The sequence below is a fragment of the Podarcis tiliguerta genome (assembly GCF_965153285.1).
Source record: "Podarcis tiliguerta genome assembly, chromosome: 4".
Classification (NCBI taxonomy): domain Eukaryota; kingdom Metazoa; phylum Chordata; class Lepidosauria; order Squamata; family Lacertidae; genus Podarcis; species Podarcis tiliguerta.
The window spans coordinates 60,921,703-60,939,119 of record NC_139537.1 but is presented as its reverse complement, the minus strand read 5'-3'; the positions used below and the strand labels follow the sequence as shown (position 1 = coordinate 60,939,119).

At 38.9% G+C, this 17,417-nt stretch overlaps 1 protein-coding gene across 1 annotated transcript in view; it reads left to right on the top strand.

The window, feature by feature from the left end:
* Positions 1-17,417, top strand: part of POLA1 (DNA polymerase alpha 1, catalytic subunit) — a 183,811-nt gene that overhangs the window by 98,779 nt on the left and 67,615 nt on the right. The gene's annotated exons all lie outside the window — the stretch shown is intronic.

The following is a 17,417-nucleotide window of genomic DNA, read 5'->3' as shown; positions in this document are numbered from 1 at the left end:
TTTAGCTCAGAAACCATCAGTCTAACCTATCTCACAGGGTTGTTGTGAGGATAAAATAGAGGAAAACTCTGTATATCACCTTGAGCTTCTTGGTGGAAAGGTGGGGGTGTATATGTGTGTGTGTGTGTGTGTGTATGTTATATATTTATAAACATATATGGGTATATGTTATATATAAATAAATAACATCTGTATAGTATAAAATATTTTGAATTTAATAGTTTTAATTTAGATTTGGTAATCTTACTGAACACTGGCAAATTATGCATGGGGAAGTGGCCGTGGGAAAAGGCATTAAACTATTATGTGGGGGACACACTTCAACATTTTGTAGAGTATCTTGATCACTTATTACAAACTCTTCCAGTTGGCCTGGAATCAGGAACCTTATAGCTTTGTTTAGGGTTGGTGAGGGGACATCTGGAGAGGGAGAAAGGGAAAAGGTGTATTGTTCCTCCCCCCCACAACCACCTATATAGTGGGGGGAGAGTTTTTTAAGAGGTCCAATGGGATGTGTCCACCCCACCCCGCATCTTAATCCCCTCTCCCAAGGATAGCACAAGCTTTCAGATATTCAAAGAAGCCAGTTCCTCCCTCCCTCCAGCTTCCTTTTTGTCATCTGACACCCTCAACATCCCATGGCTCAGCTGCCCTCAACATTCTTTAAGCCCTGGAGGTCACTGAGCATAGGTCTTTCACTGAGCCCTTCTGTTGTTGTTTTTATTCTTTTTCTTTCAATTTACAAACTAATATACTTCTGTGTACCTGGGAAGTCCCCCTCCCCAGCTATGCACAAAGCACAGCTGCTTTCTTCTTCTTCTTTTTTGATGGATCTATTTAACTTCCTAAATAATAGGTGTGGGATTCATACAGCTTTGGTTTTAGAGGGAAGCTGCAACTGTTCCTGCTGCTGAAAATAGTTAATGTGGAGGAAAATATGAGAATTTCTTCACCCTTGACATGGCAGCTTGGATGCATTGGTTTTACCACAACTGTTTGCCGTGGTAAATTCACAAAACAGAGGTGCAGATGCACATAAACAGACACGGACTGTCAGTTTTCCAAGTGAATACTGGTGTTTTTAGGCTACATTGTTAAGGGTAAAGTGGTCCTCAGTGAGGTATGTCCTTATTTTACAAATATAGGGAATGAATATCCTGGAGACAGGAGAGCTCCCTCTATATTCTTGAATGCCAGCTTTATTATGATATTAGAGAACACTGTTTAGAGCTCCCTCCCCTTTTAAACAGAAAATGAAGTATTAGAAAATGAAACAAAAGTTTAAAAAAGTTAAATTTTGTATTGGGGGCCTGGGACATTTTGCCACTAGAGGCAAAACTCTGAGCAGCGGCGCTCACTTTCTGTCCCTGTCAGTTGGAGAGGCATGATGGTGCAGGGCGAGTGCTGGCGGTGAGGCTGCAGGAGGTGTAGCCCTGAACCAGCCTTTCGCTTGTCTTTCCTCCTCTGAGGGTGACACCCTGAAGCAACTTGCTTCAAGACTGCTTCATGGACCAGCCGGCTGTGCTTCCTGTTACAATGAACTAGTCCTTGTAATAGGAGAGGGCAGACTCTTTTGCCCTGAAGGCTTCCAGCCTCAGGAAAAGAAATTTGGAGTCCTTGGTTAGTGGGGTTGAAATGAAAGACAGAGGTATTATTTGTTCAAATTTCTCAGGTCCAAGAGCTGAGAAGGTGGACTGGTTTTTAAGAGGTTACTTATGGATCTTCCTCTGAGGTTCTCATGGACCCAACATTGTTAGAGAAGGCTCAGGTAGCTTCAGTGGCTATAACTTTTTAGGTTGGATTACAGACAGGTGCTCTGTGTGGGACTGCCCTTGAAGACAACTCAGAAGCTTCAACTGGTCCAAAACACAGCAGCCAGGTTACTGGCTGGGGTTCCATTTAGAACTCTTATAACCCCTGTTTTAAAATAGCTGCACTGGGTGCCAATTTGCATTTTGGCCCAATTCCAGGTGCTTACATTAGTGTTTAAAGCCCTAACCCACTGAGCCTCCTTCCCTACAGACCCTCTCAAGTGTTAAGGTCAATGTAAGTTAGATGGCAGCTCAGGAGAGGACATTCTCTCTGACGGCTCCTAAGCTGTAGAATTCCCTCTTCACAGAGGTATGTCTGGCACCTTCACTGTATAGTTTTCTTCATATGATCTACCTCTTTATCCTTACCTTTGACACCTGGAATATGGTTTTAAAACTGTGCTTGTTCTTCTGATTATAACTTGTTTTAACTGTTTTTAATATTGTATTTTTATATTGTTGCAGCCCTCTCCAGAAACTTTTGTTGTAGGGTAGATAATAAATGAAACAACAACAACAACAACGATAATAATAATAATAATAATAATAATAATAATAATAATAATAATACCCCACCCATCTGGCTGGGTTTCTCCCCCGTAGCCCTTGGTTAGCGTTATGACTGATGTCATTAGGGAATATATCCAACAACGAAGTGCAGTGTGCAGATCCACTGGAGCAAGGTGGGAGGGAGGCAGTGCACAATCCTTCTCTGCTCAAGCCAGTCTCACTGCTTGGCTGTTGGGCCAGAGAACACCTGAAGGTTCAGCTGATCTCTGGCTCCAAGCTGAGCACAACTGCAATGAGAAATTATTTGCCTTTTCTGTACCGTGGGCTTGAGGGATGTTCCAGGGTGAATGGTATGCATTGCATGTGGGCAAAAGGTTCCACCAAGTTATAGGCTGAACAGCCGCCTTGCATTGCCCCTGTGAAATAGTATGCTGTATAAACATCAGTATATTGCAATTCATAAATATCAATATATCTTGGTACATGTATCTAGAAGCCTCCCTGGGCTTCCTTAGGAGGAAGGGTGAGACGTAGAGTTAGTAAATAAACAAATGTCCTTATTTTCACAATTGCTGTGTGAAATAGATCAGCTGATCAATAATCCAAGGCCCTCAAATGCGCTTCCTACGTAAGCAGAGATGTTCAGCCGTAATTGTCTCTTCCTGGATCACATTAGCTGTTGTAAAACACTGTGTTAGAGTAAGAAAATACATATCTAAATGTGATTCTTGGTATGTTTAGGGACTTGCCAAATCATGGTGCACACCAATATTAAGATGATGGTGATGATGATTGATAATAATAATTTATTAAACATGAATTGCATGTGGGCTGTGGTACTATTTTACATTCACTTGCATATAGTATTAATAGAGAAATGTTGGAATGCTGCAGATATTGCACCCAAAATGGTAATTACAGTGTAAGTAGAGACTTCCTATCAGATGTTTTGGTATTTAACTTGTAAGTTCATTTTAGCATGCACACTTACCTAACACTGCCAAGACGAGAAGCAGCTTTCTGAAATGCTAAATAGTTTGTGCTTAATTGTCTGCAGTAGAACAGCTGCTAATACCAGGGGAAAAATGCCGTCTCATCATTAGGCCTGTTGTGTCCAAAAAAAAAAGCAGACAAGACTGCTGTAGCTACCCTGTCTGCTTTGGCACTCGTATTCTCCCTCACTCAGTTTTCAATGTGTAATGAAGAGCTGGAGGACAATATTCTGTAATTAAGGATTCCATTAAGATGAAGAAAAGAGCAAATGGGGTTGGTTGTTCTCCTAGCAGAAGGGGGAAAAATTGTCTGGGGTGGGGGATAGTGGTAGTAGTGTAGTGAGGGGGAGAGGTGGGTGGAGAGACTAAGTCAGGGCTGTTTGTTGAATATACTGTTAAGGACTGTTACCATCCTAATTAATCAAGTTAGAAATTACAGCTGTAGTCGGTTTCCCCCCAATTCTTGTTATCAATTTTCTTCTCTTTTGAGACAAAGCAAATATAAATTTTGTGTTCATTTGTCATTCGTTCTTTGACTTCAGCATCTCTGAAAATAACAATGTAGCACAAAAGACCAGTATTTACCTAGTTGTAATGTGGGTTGCCATGGTGTTTTGCAAATTATTGCAATTATGTTCACCATGCGAGTCGCCCTTGGTAACTGGCGAAAAAACTGATAATCCTGTTTTGAACAAAAGGTCAAATTGCTGAATAGAAAGTCTTGATTAACTAAAAGATGTACAAAGTGGAATTATTTCCTACCATTCAGAAATAGTTCTTGATCGGGTTTGGGGGAGGGGGTGAGTAAGTACATCTGATTACTGAAGTACAAAGCATTGAAAGGATGTTGTCTTGAGCCTTTCATGTAGTCTTAATGGTGGCTTTTTTGTCAAATTTACCCATTTGCGGCATTGAAAGAGGCAGCTGCATTTAAGCTGGAGAGATGGTGCTTTTTCAAGAGTTTAGTGCATGGAAAGTTCTCAGCAGTATCTGCAGTTTACTATTAGTCTGTGGTCTATTAAAACTGATGTGCTGCATTTGAGCCCATTGCTCTCAGTGCTTGTGAAACCCTTTGACTGATGATCTAATAAAGTGCTCTTACTGGACAATCTCTGATCAGATACTTGAAAAAAAAAATCACAAGTTTTTGGAGTGGATGGGGGTGGGTGAAAGAGGTTATAGTGAACATTTGTCCTTGTAAACCATATGAGGACAATATATTTCCCATTTAAAAAGCAATGAACACTTTTTGAGGTTATATTTCTTGTAATTTTGTAAAAATAAAATAAAAATGTTTTACATTCTCTTCCCGTCCGAGCTCTGCATTTTTAGCAAAGCGTAATAATGTTAAAGAGCAAGGGGAATATTGCTAGTCACCTGGAAGGTAATGGCTGGAACTTGGGAGAGGCTGTGTGAGAGCGGAATGAGAGCAAAATAACCCTTAGCAAGTTTGTGGGTTTACATTCTGCATCACCTAGCAACCCCTTGGCTCAGTCAGCTCACTTGTCTACCCTCAGTCTTGTTTACAGACTGTTCAAACTGTCCTCCGAAACCATGAAAGATATTCAGTTTCATTAGTACCATTCTCAAAGAGAAAATAATTAAACTTAAATGAACAAACAGTGCTTGGTAATGCTTTTAAATGCTTTTTTAAAAAACTGGTTTTGAGGTGCCCACTGCGGAGACCTTTCTTTCAATGCCACCAGAAGGTCTTTCTCATTTTACGAGAACACAGACTTGTGTAATGTCTTTAACTTTTAAACTTTTATTTATTTTTTAATCTTCAGCAAAGTGTTCTATAAGCAACATATGAAATGTGACGTTAATATTGCTTTGGTACATGATGTCTTTCTCTCTTCTTTTCCTTTTGGAGCAACCATTAAAGTTATTTTTGGAATTCAGTAGCCACACATGAAACATGGTTTATGAAATTCCTTTAGCAAACGTGGAACTGCACCTGCCATGAAATTTTGATTTCTCTCCCCCCACCCCGTCTTTGTATTTTGTTAGATTCTCTTACATGTACAATACATAACTGGACTGTATGAGTTCTTTGTGTTTTGTTGACAGCTGACAGACAAAGCAAAATTATTCTTGAAGGAAGGTACTGTACTTAGTTGTGACCTATTATAGCCTGAGAATGCTGCTTTGAGTAGGATGAATAGAAGGGTATTTTGCAGAATAGACTTGAATATACTTCCAGAGATTTTATCTGTCCATACAGAAATACATATACATTCTCCATTGAGCTATTTTTCAAATGTAATTTTCCATATATAGTCATTTTAAGTATATTTTCCCCAGTTGCTTGCATGGAGCCAAATTTAACTGCATTGGTATTGTCCTACAGTGGTAAAGTAAAATTGCTGGTAATTGTTCGCTTTCTTTGTGCACAATGTGGCAGGCTATGAAGACTTGTATCCCATCCTTTTTAATGTACCTTAGATGCATCTTCTGGTGCTTAGACTCTGATTGCAAATTAAGGCAACAAGACTGAGATATTGGCCTTGATGTGAAGCAGAGCAGAACACGCTTGTTAATTTATTGCATAACATGCAATTGCAAAGGTTGGAATGCAAACACTTGTAGTGCTATTACATCTGTTTAAATGAGGACCACTGTTTGCATCTAACCTATCATAAGTGTTTAGAGTGCTCTATTATCCTTTCACCAGACTGATGGCAGAACCCGGTCTTTGCACAAATGAGAAGATCAATAAGTTTCAAATAGCTTGTATGAAATGACATGTGACTGTACATTTAAAGAGATGTTTAAAAAAAAATCAATTTTAATAACATTTAAAACTCATAGATTGACCTACAATATAGCTTGTGTTTTTGTCTTGCTCATAGCTTTGTTTAAAGTATTTGTACATTAACTCTCTTTTTCTTTTGCATTGTTCCTTTTAGTAGTTTTCTGAGGTTGCACGGTTGTATAGATATAGCATATGTTGATGTTTCAAACATAACATTTGAAAAACTACCAGGTGCAAGGTTGATAAAACTTTTTCTGATCCATTTTGGGGCACACAACCTGTACATTTAATAATAGTTCTCCTCTTTGGATAATATTTTCCCCTCACTTAGGCAGCCAAATTTCATTTTGCCCCATGCTGATCTTTTTCCATGATCATTGGTAACTTTCTTATATTCCATTTTTTTCCTGTTTGCTCAAACATTTCCTTGATGTTCAGTTGTGATTCTGTTCCTTCCATGTCTTTCAGCATGAACCATACAACTACTTCTTCAGCCCCCTGTGGCTCACTTATTGCTTTATAGCAGAACAAAACTGAGAAATCTTAGATGAAAAAAATATGAATATCACGTTTTTAAAAACCTGTTCATGCTAGATGATATCTATAGTGTTCCCATTGTGTTTAGGAATCTTCATAGAAAATAGGCAACACAAGTCTTTAAACATTTCACCATGTGGTACATCAACTGTCAAAAGTTTGTATTAGTTAAAAAAAAACCCAGCAACCAGGCATTGATATAATCTGGGGAGAAGCACAAGTCACTTAGACCTTAGTTTGTTCTTGACGGTCTTTGGTGTAGTATGCAGGCTCTAGTTAAGACAGACATGGAGGACTCACTGCCCTCTGGATGTTGTTGAACTTCCATCAACACCAAGTAGAATGAGCAATGCTCAGGGATGATGTGAAGTAGAGTTCAACAACATCTCAACGGCCACATGTTCCCCATATCTGCATTTGAAAATTGAAAGTCCCAGCTTTTACCATATAAGATGTGTGTTTGTTGCTTTAATTACTGCAGAGATAAGTTTGAACATGGGATACATAAATGTTGAAATGAAACAAAGGAAGTGCACAAGGAGCCCAAATGCAAGTTGATTTAATAGTAATGATTTCAAGGCAGTCTCCACTAATTCCATATTTGAAGTGGTAATTTGAAGGCTAATTTAAACATTACATCTCCCATGTAGAGGCTGCTGAACAGCACTTACCCACATCAGTGTGTTCCATGCAGTGGGCATAATTTATAATTTATAAAAACCTCTTACCCCTACACCATCTACATTCCAGTACAGGCACCTCCAGGGAGTGACTACTCATTCACAAACACTGCATGTGCCAGTGCACAGGATAAGAGACTTTTAAAGGTTGTGCCTACTGTCTGGAGAATAGGCACTTACAGGCAGCTTCAACATGGAGAGCGTACCATTTTAAAATGACCCTTGAAATAAGAATATTTTAAGTAAGTTCAATATATGTATCAATTATAGTTTGCAATATGCAAACTATAAATATGAACACATTAACTGAAAAACTCAAATATTCGGATTGTATTTCCAGTGCAGTTATCAGTGTCAACATACTATATAGTTCTAGTCAATTTAATATTGTGTACAGTGGTACTTCTGGTTACAGCCTCCGCTAACCTGGAAATAGTACCTCGGGTTAAGAACTTTGCTTCAGGATGAGAACATAAATCATGCAGCAGCGGCACGGCGGCAGCGGGAGGCCCCATTAACTAAAGTGGTACCTCAGGTTAAGAACAGTTTCAGTTTAAAAAGGGACCTCCAGAACAAATTAAGTTCTTAACCCGAGATACCACTGTATATTATTTAAAAATGGTAAACATAATGGATTCACACAATGTATGGCAAACATTTGTACGGAGTGGATTTATGGGCATACTCTCCTATCATTGCTTTCATTTTTGTTTAAGGAGTGCATCATTGGCAATATTAGGGAACAGAGGGAGGGAAACCTTGAGCAGTGTATAACTTAAATTTTTAGGATATTTGTGGAAAAGTGTCTCTCTTTTAATCTTCCCCAGAAGACTCATCCAAGTAAAGACATTCCTGAAAGATGACATATAAATACTTGCATTATTAGGAACCTAGTACACTAAGTATATTTATACATAACAAGATAATGGGAGTCTTAAGTGTATTACTTGTGTGTTTCACTGCACATTCAAAACATATCCAGTCCCACAGTCCACACACATGGACACAAGTTTTAGCCCATGTTGGTCACCAGCAGCTTGCTTTTCTCTATGAATCAGAAATGAATTGTAAGGAAACGCATTTGCTTTTTCCAGGCATTTGTGTCTGAAAATCCGGCTATGTACTATAGAACCAACTGGGAACCAAAGAGCTTTTTATGAGGAGGGTATCCAGAAGCTCACGCTAGATTCATTTTGGGGAATGATGACCAACTATGTTTGTGGGTTGACTATTGGCCTCATGCTTGCTTGGTTCCTCATCTTTCAAACATGTCAGTTTAACATGCACTCCTGTATTTTGTGAGGTAAACCATTTCTGTGGAAGTCAAGGATGTGTTGGACAAAATAGTGAACCAACTGTCAGTATGCCAACTTAATAATACTAAAGATTAGTAAGCATTCATTAAGTGTCATGGGGTTTCAGTTTTCATGGTGGGCCACCCACAACACAAAGTATGTTACTCCCCCCCCCCCAAAAAAAACCCCTCAGTTGTTCGTTGTTATATCTATCCTTTAAAACTACCACCTAGGTTCTTTTTCATTAGTAATATGAACCGGAATGTAGGACAAGCAGTGTGGAGATTTTAGAGCAACATGTACTAGCACTTTGCTCATTTTTGTTAAAACATAGTTAGACATTAACTATGATTTAATGCAGGTTTCAGCAAACCTTTTCAGCAGGGGGCCAGTCCACTGTCCCTCAGACCTTGTGGGGGCCAGACTGTATTTTTTTGGGGGGGGGGAATGAACAAATTCCTATGGCCCAGAAATAACCTAGAGGTGCATTTTAAATAAAAGCACACATTCTACTCAGGTAAAAACACGCTGCTTCCTGGACTGTCCGCGGGCCGGATTGAGAAGGCTATTGGGCTGGATCCGGCCCCTGGGCCTTAGTTTGCCTACCCATGGTTTAATGTGATATGTAAACATAGCCACTGGCCACAGTAAAAAAATTGAACATTTTAAAAACGTAAAACGTAAAACAACAAATAACATGTTTGCACAGCAGGTAAATGGTAAGCAGACAAATCACTTCAGGCAGTATGTTTTCAGCTTATTCATTATTGAGTGGGAGAAGTTAGGATCCAGAGGGAATAATCTGATTGGTGCTTATAACTTCCACTCTGCGCTCTAACAAAACCATGCACACTTTTCAGGGTAACAGTATATATTTTTCTTCCTAAAGTATTATATAATTTAATGTGAATGCTTTTTTTGAAATATTTCTTGTATTGTACTTTTTCTTGGAGATCATGTATGTATAGAGCTTGCTGTCAGGACATACAGCTTGACTGCTACTTTTCTTAATTTCATCCTTTTACTTCCATCCTTATTGGTTTTATGCCATCATATATATTAGTTCTGTATAGTTCTCCATAACTTTCCAGGTTTTTAGCATGTTAGTTTCCTAATTAGTCAAGTTGCATCTATTTTTATCTACCTCTGAAACTGATATGTTCCGTTCCTGAAGGAAGTAATGTAGTACAAAATCTTTATCTTATCGATTTAGGAAAATGTGACTTTTCCATGTAAAAGTATGATTAGATAAATTGCTTGCTCTTGTCTGTTGTCATTGAAAATGTGCACTCAGGGTCTTATAGGCTTCCCATAGGCATCAGATTGACCACTGTGAGAACAGGATGCTGGACTTAAATGAGTCACAATAAGTTTCAAGCTGTTTCATCTCTAGTATAGGCTAGTGCTGGTGTAAGGAAGTACTTAGGCAGTTCTTGAGGGGAGGATGCAGATGATATCTGACTTTTGTCCTGTACCATAAAGAGTTACATAATTATTTTGCCTCAGGCATCACTAAGGACTGGGTTTTCAACCCTTCCAATGTGTAGGATACCCCTTGTAGCTGAAGCAGCACATTTCTCTACTCTATCTGCAATGGATTCAGAGGATGTGGCTTTACTCACTTTATAAAAATATTTATATACCACTTTATCATAAAGATATATCCCAACGGTTTAAAGCCATTGAGAGATCAATGAGAACCAATAGGATCATACTCTCACTGGCGAAGGTGTAAGACAGGTATAATTTAAGAATAGTTTTCCTACCGTCTCTTCCAGGTGGCCTGGGACCATTCAGACTCAGAGTCATTGATTATTTCCATGGCCCAACCAACCATCTTGTCTCTAAGCGATTTTACCAGCCATGAAGGGCCAGGAACAGTGGTGACCTTCACCAGTCGAAGTACCTTGTCCACATCCTCAAGCTGTTAACATAAATCCCAAGGAGACATCATGGAGAGGATGATTGGAACAGGATGAGAGTTGGGAGAAGTTGTCAGGTGCTGACCCAGAAAGGCTGAGTCCCAGCAGATGCAGCTAACTTTATCTTCAAAATGCCTTGTAAACAAGTCACATTGGGCCACCAAGGGTCCCATAGACTTCCTTGGGCATATGAAAGGCCTCAAATTATCTGGAAAAGCTCTGTTGACCATTTTTAATTGCCTTTTTTTAAAGGGAGGAAAGGCTCAGTTTTCTCTTGCAGGTATGATCTGGTTGGAGCTTGGGGGTGATGCCAACCAGTCAGAATTGAACAAAAAGCTAGAATCATAGAACTGTAGAGTTGGAAGGGACCCTGAGGGTCACCTAGTCCAAGCCCCTGCAATGCAGGAATCTCAGCTAAATCATACCTGACAGGTGACCATCCAAACTCTGAGTAAAAACCTCCAGTGAAGGTTCACCACCTTCTAAGGGAGTCTGTTCTACAGTCAAGCAGCTCTTGCCGTCAGAAAGTTCTTCCTGATGTTTAGTCGGAAACTCCTTTCTCGTAACTTGAGCCATTGGTTTTCATTCTACCTTCCAGCATAGGAGAAAACAAGCTTTCTTCATGTGACAGCCCTTTAGATATTTGAAGATGGCTATCATATTTCCTTTGCACACATTCCAGCTTATCAATATCCTTCTTAAATTGTGGTGGCCAGAATTGGACACAGTATTCTAGATGCGGTCTGGCCCAAGGCAGAATAGAGTGGGACTATTACTTCCCTTGATCTGGATACAATGGTTCTGTTGATACACCCTAGAATAACACTAGCTCCCCCCCGCCCCCACTGCTGCATTAGACTGTTGACTTGTGTTAATCTCCCAGTTTGTTGTCATCTGCAAAATGAATGAGCATCCCCTCAATTCCTGAGCACTCTTTGCTCAATAATGAGCAAATAATGCTGGAAGCTGCCCAGAGTGGCCAGGAAAACCCAGCCAGATGGGTGGGGTATTAATAATAAAATTATTACTATTATTATTATTGGGGTTTGGTCAGTCAACAAGCTACAAATCCACCTAACAGTTACCTTGTCCAGCCCACATTTTACCAGCTTCTCCATAGGAATATCTTAGGGGACGTTGCCAAAAACCGTACTGAAATCAAGATGCATTATGTCCACAGCATTCCCCTAATCCACAAAGCTTGTAACTCTTACCCAAAAATGAAATGAGATTCGTCTGGCATGACTTGTTTTTGAGAAACCCATGTACATCTTAGTATTCACAGCATCCTTTTCTAAGTGCTTATAGACCAAACATTTAATTATCTGTTCTAGGCCCTTTTCTGGTATTGATGTCAAGCTGACCAGTCAGTAGTTACCTTTGTCTTCTTCCCCCCCTTTTGGAACATGGGGATATTCTCCCAGGAATATGCTGCATCCATTGTCATTATGGCCTGTGTTCCATGGTTGAATAGCTTGCATGTGGCAGTTTTCTGCTGCTGGGAATGGGGCAAGATCAGTCAGTTATGTCTCTAGGGTGTTTGGTCAGGGCCAGTGTTTGTTTGAAATGAAATACACATTCTTTGTAATTCTTCCCACATGGAGCCTCCGTATATCTTCTCTAATCCTGTCGCTTGGGCTGGATCATGCTCAGTATAGTTCAGAATTGTTTAAGGACAATTTTATTTAAATGCTGATTTCAGGTAATGGGAACAAAATGGAATTCTGTTCAGTCCCCAATCTACATTTAATTTAGGCAACTGTGAATACAGTATACTGCAGTGATCTGTTCCAACATACACACTTATTGCAATGTATATTTGTTATTTAGAACCTGAGTGGAAATTTTCATTAGTTTTAATACCCCCGTGCTTGTTTAAACCTTATTTTCATGTTCTGCGAAGCACATTCATTTCAAATTGAATTGCAAAGTTCTTTGGTTATGGTATAATCAAGGAAATAAATGATTGGCTTTGTGTGGTTTACAAAGACAATGGATATTAATCAAACATGGGTTAAGAATAGTGCACTTCAGCACATTCATTTGAAACACACTGCATGTGTTGAGTATGATAAAGTTTTATTTAAAGCAAATCAAGACCAGAAGCTTAATTATAAAATCAAAACAAGAAGCATAAAGATAGCACTGATCACACATTTATCTTCATGTTCAATTTCCATGCATAATACCACCAGTTATTGATATCATTATAGAAGAGATTAACTGATAGTAAGTACAAATAAGTGCAAATAAGTATTGAATGTAGAGGTGACAAAAAAGAAAAGACCACTTTAATGTTAATTATAATTGCTCGGAAGTCAGGACAAATTATTTTCTACATGGATTGAAAGGATGCTTGATGTTGGTATCAAAGATATAGTTTGCTAACCTGCAGGTGACTTATCATGCCCTGTTTTAACAAACTGCAGGAGTGTTGAAGTTATACCTTAAGTGCAAAACTAAGTTCCTTCAACATCCAACCATATCTATCAGTTAGAAGGAAGCTGACAATTTAATTTATATTATAATGTTCCTAAAGTGAAAGGCAGAAAGCAAGACGATCTGTTTTCTAACATCAAGAAGTATTATAGGACTTGCATGTGGGAGGCTAGCATTATTAAATATATGACACTTCAGTTATCATTTAACCAATCATGAGCAAATGTTTTCTGCCTCATAGAATTATGTACAATTCTGTTTTTAGCTTTTGTTTTTTGTGTTTTGTTGGTTTGAAACTGTAGGTGAACCAAGATTAAAAAATGAGATCAAGTTTTTTCAAGGTGCAGGCCAGCTTCTATTGACCATATTTCTGCAGGTAGTGAAACACTGCGATGTACACCAGTTCATACAGCTTGCCTTTAAAAAAGCAGAGAACCCTAACGCAGTATTTTTTTCAGCCCAGCTCTAAGCATGTCCACTTGGAAGTTAGAAAAGTAGTTAGGAAAGCAGAATTGTTCTTGCAGTTTGGAAGCAGAATCGTTATGATATCTTAGTGTTGGCTTACATTATTCTGCTCTGTCTCTGTCATGGGAAAGGGTGCAAAATTTGGGTCAACTGTAGTGATGCATTTAGCTGTAGCATGCATGTGGGGGGGGGGAGGTGAATGCCCCTTCTTCCTGCTTGTTTTAGGTAACTTTCTCTGAAATGCTTATGGGGTCTGAACTGGCCAAGGATGAGACATTGTGCTTGTAGTGAGTAACTGAATGAAGATGTCAATGCAGTGTGCAGCAGCTGTGGTAAAGGCTAATTCCATGCTATGGATCATTAGGAAAAGAAAGCTGTTCCACCACTAACTTCAGCAGTAGCCATTTCTTCATCTGTACATGCTCTGCTTCAGGCTTCATATTCCAAATCCTAGTGACAATCGCACCTTCCCGTATGCATGTTCTGCTCCCTTATTCAACACCCCCAGACCTGACCATAGCAACATGTTCTCAGTTTTTCATGCCCCTTTTTTGCCTCAGCTGATTCTGGAAAGGGAGCAACATATCTTTTCACTTCCCGACTCGCCTGCTGTACCACTTTCAGAAGCGAGAGCACCTTTGCTTTCTTTGGATATGCAAATTGTGGCTATGATCTCAAAGGAATTGGGAGAAGGCCAATCTGTGGGTGTATCAGTAAGAATGTGAATTTTTTAAAATTACAGTGGGTATTGGTCTTCAGTTGTGAATATGCCTATAGTAAAATAGAATAACTGACTTTCTTAAATGTTGGCCTCATAGAAAGATGTGGATTCTTTGCTGTCACAGTAGCAGAACGTCAAGAATGTTATAAGAATGTATACATTCACCATGCGCTGTAGTAGAGTCATAGCTTAAGCTTATTACTTAAAAGAAAAAAATTGCATCGATTGATTGATTGATTGAATTTATATACAGTACTGCCCTATACCTGGAGGTCTCAGGGCAGTTCACAGAATAATAAAATTCAAATAATGCAGTGTGGTGCTCTAGACATTTATACATGACCCAGATTCTGCCCTACAGCTGCAATCTGGCATTAAATAGTACTAGAGTTGATATAAACACACTTTTCAATAAACTTCACACTTGCTTGAATGCTGTCAGGTAGGTATGGGCTTGTGTTGTTTTCTACCATTCAGATAAAGAAAGAAGTTATAACATCTCTTTAAGGACTTCATTGTTACTTTATTTAATATATTCCCTAAGGTTTAATACAGCTTTTTAAAGTATGAAAGGTGCGTAGTTACTATGGTGATGCAATGCCATATGAAAATGAAGAGATATTGTTAGATCGTATTAGTGTTGGTTGTCGATCTGTCATCCTGAAGACAGTTGAAGAACTTTGTACATAAGCAATAATACTTATGCATTCCCTTTGATCCCATCTGTCTAGATCGAACAAAGTACTTGAAGTACCAAGTAGGAAATTACTCTTTAAATAGGATAAGAGTTTAAAAACAACTATGATAAACATAGGTTAAAAAAAAACTTCAAGAAAAGGAATATGGCTGTTGGGGGTGGAAAATCCCCAGAAAAATCCAAGATAGATATGTATTTTAATAGTGAGAATCTGAATAAGTTGTTGGAAATTAGTACATTAACTTTAATTTATTGATATATTTTTCAAAAGTTTTTAATTCTACATCCACATAGTGATATTCAAGAACGCTAATGCTTGAATTGGCAATGTCTTATAATTTCAAGAATCAAGAATCAATTATACTGAACACAAATAATAGCATACACTGAATTGTTGCTTTCAACAAATGATGCTTACTTTGACAAAACTAGGGCTGCAACTTTTAATTGATTGATTGATTGGCTGGCTACATTAATTGATTAAAGAAATTTGTAAACAACTAAAAAGATACCCCCTAATTAATCAGTTGGCAGATGTAAAAAGAAAATGTTAATACAGGAGCTTATAAAACTACATATGCAAGGACTTTCTGGAGGTATGAAGAGGGAGTGCCTTTCCTAAAATGCCTACTGCAACTCGCTTGTGCATCATCTCCAAATGAAAAACTGTGCTGCTTGTTTAAAAACTTTTTTTTTTACCCACATGCAAATTTATTTGATAGATTAACTGACCAGACTAATAACATTAATCAGGTAAAGATGTTTAATTGGGTAACAGCTCTTAAGAAAAGCCCCAAACTACTATTACTATTACTAATGTGCATTAATGAGTGACTAGTCTATGAAGCAGTTTTACTTAGAAGTTTAAAACTTACGCGGACAATATGATCAAGCAAGGGAACTATTGATTAAACCACTATTGGCAAATTGGCCGGGTCAATCTGAAGCCTACTATATCAAATATCTTCTGGATGACAAGCCCAGTGATATCACAGTGGCCATGGCAAAGTTTCTTTCAGTAGTCATACGAATCAAAGATCAACATATCCATGACTAAACAAATAACGCTTCGGTCTCCCTTCCCTGGGGGGTTGTCTATATGAGTCTGTATTTTATTCTGTATCTATGTTATGGGTTGTTGGACCGCAATAAAGTTTATTATTACTTTCCTGTATAGTTTCTAATAGCTCTAGTCCTCATGGATTGGATGATGTGCTTGAAAGGGTGTAAGCCTGCTGAGATCTCAAGCCAGTAAGGCGGCTCAACAGATTCCCAGAGTTTCTTGTATAGCTTCAGTTTCTTGTATAGCTTAGCTTCTTCCCACTCCTCCATGGTCAGAAAACCTGGTATTGTACCAAACAGCGTTCCTTATTTTAGAAGACACATTTGCAATGGATTAATTTATATTAATAATGGCTATTAACATTGTTCGATTGGGGATTAGAAGAATAATATTCCTTTTTAAAGCATGTAATCAGGATACCTCATCTGTTTTAAAGAAGAATTGGGAACAAGTATGAAAGGCATCATATAGTTTAAACTGGTCACTTATTAGTCAGACTTGGAAAAATATTCTCAGTCTACTCTGGATGGGTTTCTTTATCGCTGAAGATCTAATCACCATGTTTGGGGCCAGAAATAAAAATATTGCACCCTACAAAGCCCTGAGTGAGGCCTGTTCAATGGCTTCAGGCAAACTCAAGATCAAGAATTATTGGATGGAGGATGTACTTGAATATCGCTACTGTATGTGGATAATTCTTTGATCAAGAATCAGTGAATAGATGTACGTGTCTTCAGACGAGCTGAAAACATAAGTGAGGAACAGAGAGAATAATACGCCAGAGAGAGTTGGGGGCAAGAATACAGCCCTGTTTCACACCACTCTTTATAGGGAATGCATTCAAGGATTAGCCATCATATTGGACAGTGCCACGCATGTTCTTGTGGAAGGACACAATCATCTTGTAGAGCTTAGGTGGACATCCTATCTTATTGAGCAGTATGAAGAATCCTTTTTGGCTGTTGATGTCAAAGGCCTTCATTGGGTCTAGGAAGGTGATGTACAAAAGGCATCTCTACTCTTGGCATTTCTCCTGCAGCTGATGCAGTGAGAAAATCATGTTGACAGTTGACCTTTGAGAGCTAAAGAAGCATTGTGACTCAGTATAGACCCTGTCAGTGAGTGACTGTAATCTGTTGAGAACTATACGGGCAAAAGCTTTCCCCACAGTACACAGCAGGAATATTCCCTGGTAGTTGTTACATTCATGGTGGTCACCTTTGTTCCCCTCTTGGCCTCACTGCTGTGGTCCAAAGGAAAGCAGATCAATATGTCTGTCACCAGCTTGGCTGCAGGAGTTCCTGGAAGGAGGTATACAAGGTATACCTTGGGGTCTCCACTCTGGATTTACTCCTTAGCCTTTTCTTCTCCCAAAGATATCCTGGAGGTTGGCAGAGGTTTAGGACCAGAGTTTCCTTCTCCTACCTTCCCAGGTTGACAAGCCCCATCTGCACCTCTCTTCTATAGCACACACAGAAACTGCCTTCTTGACCATTGAGCCCACTATTGGTCTTGTTGGCTCAATTCTCT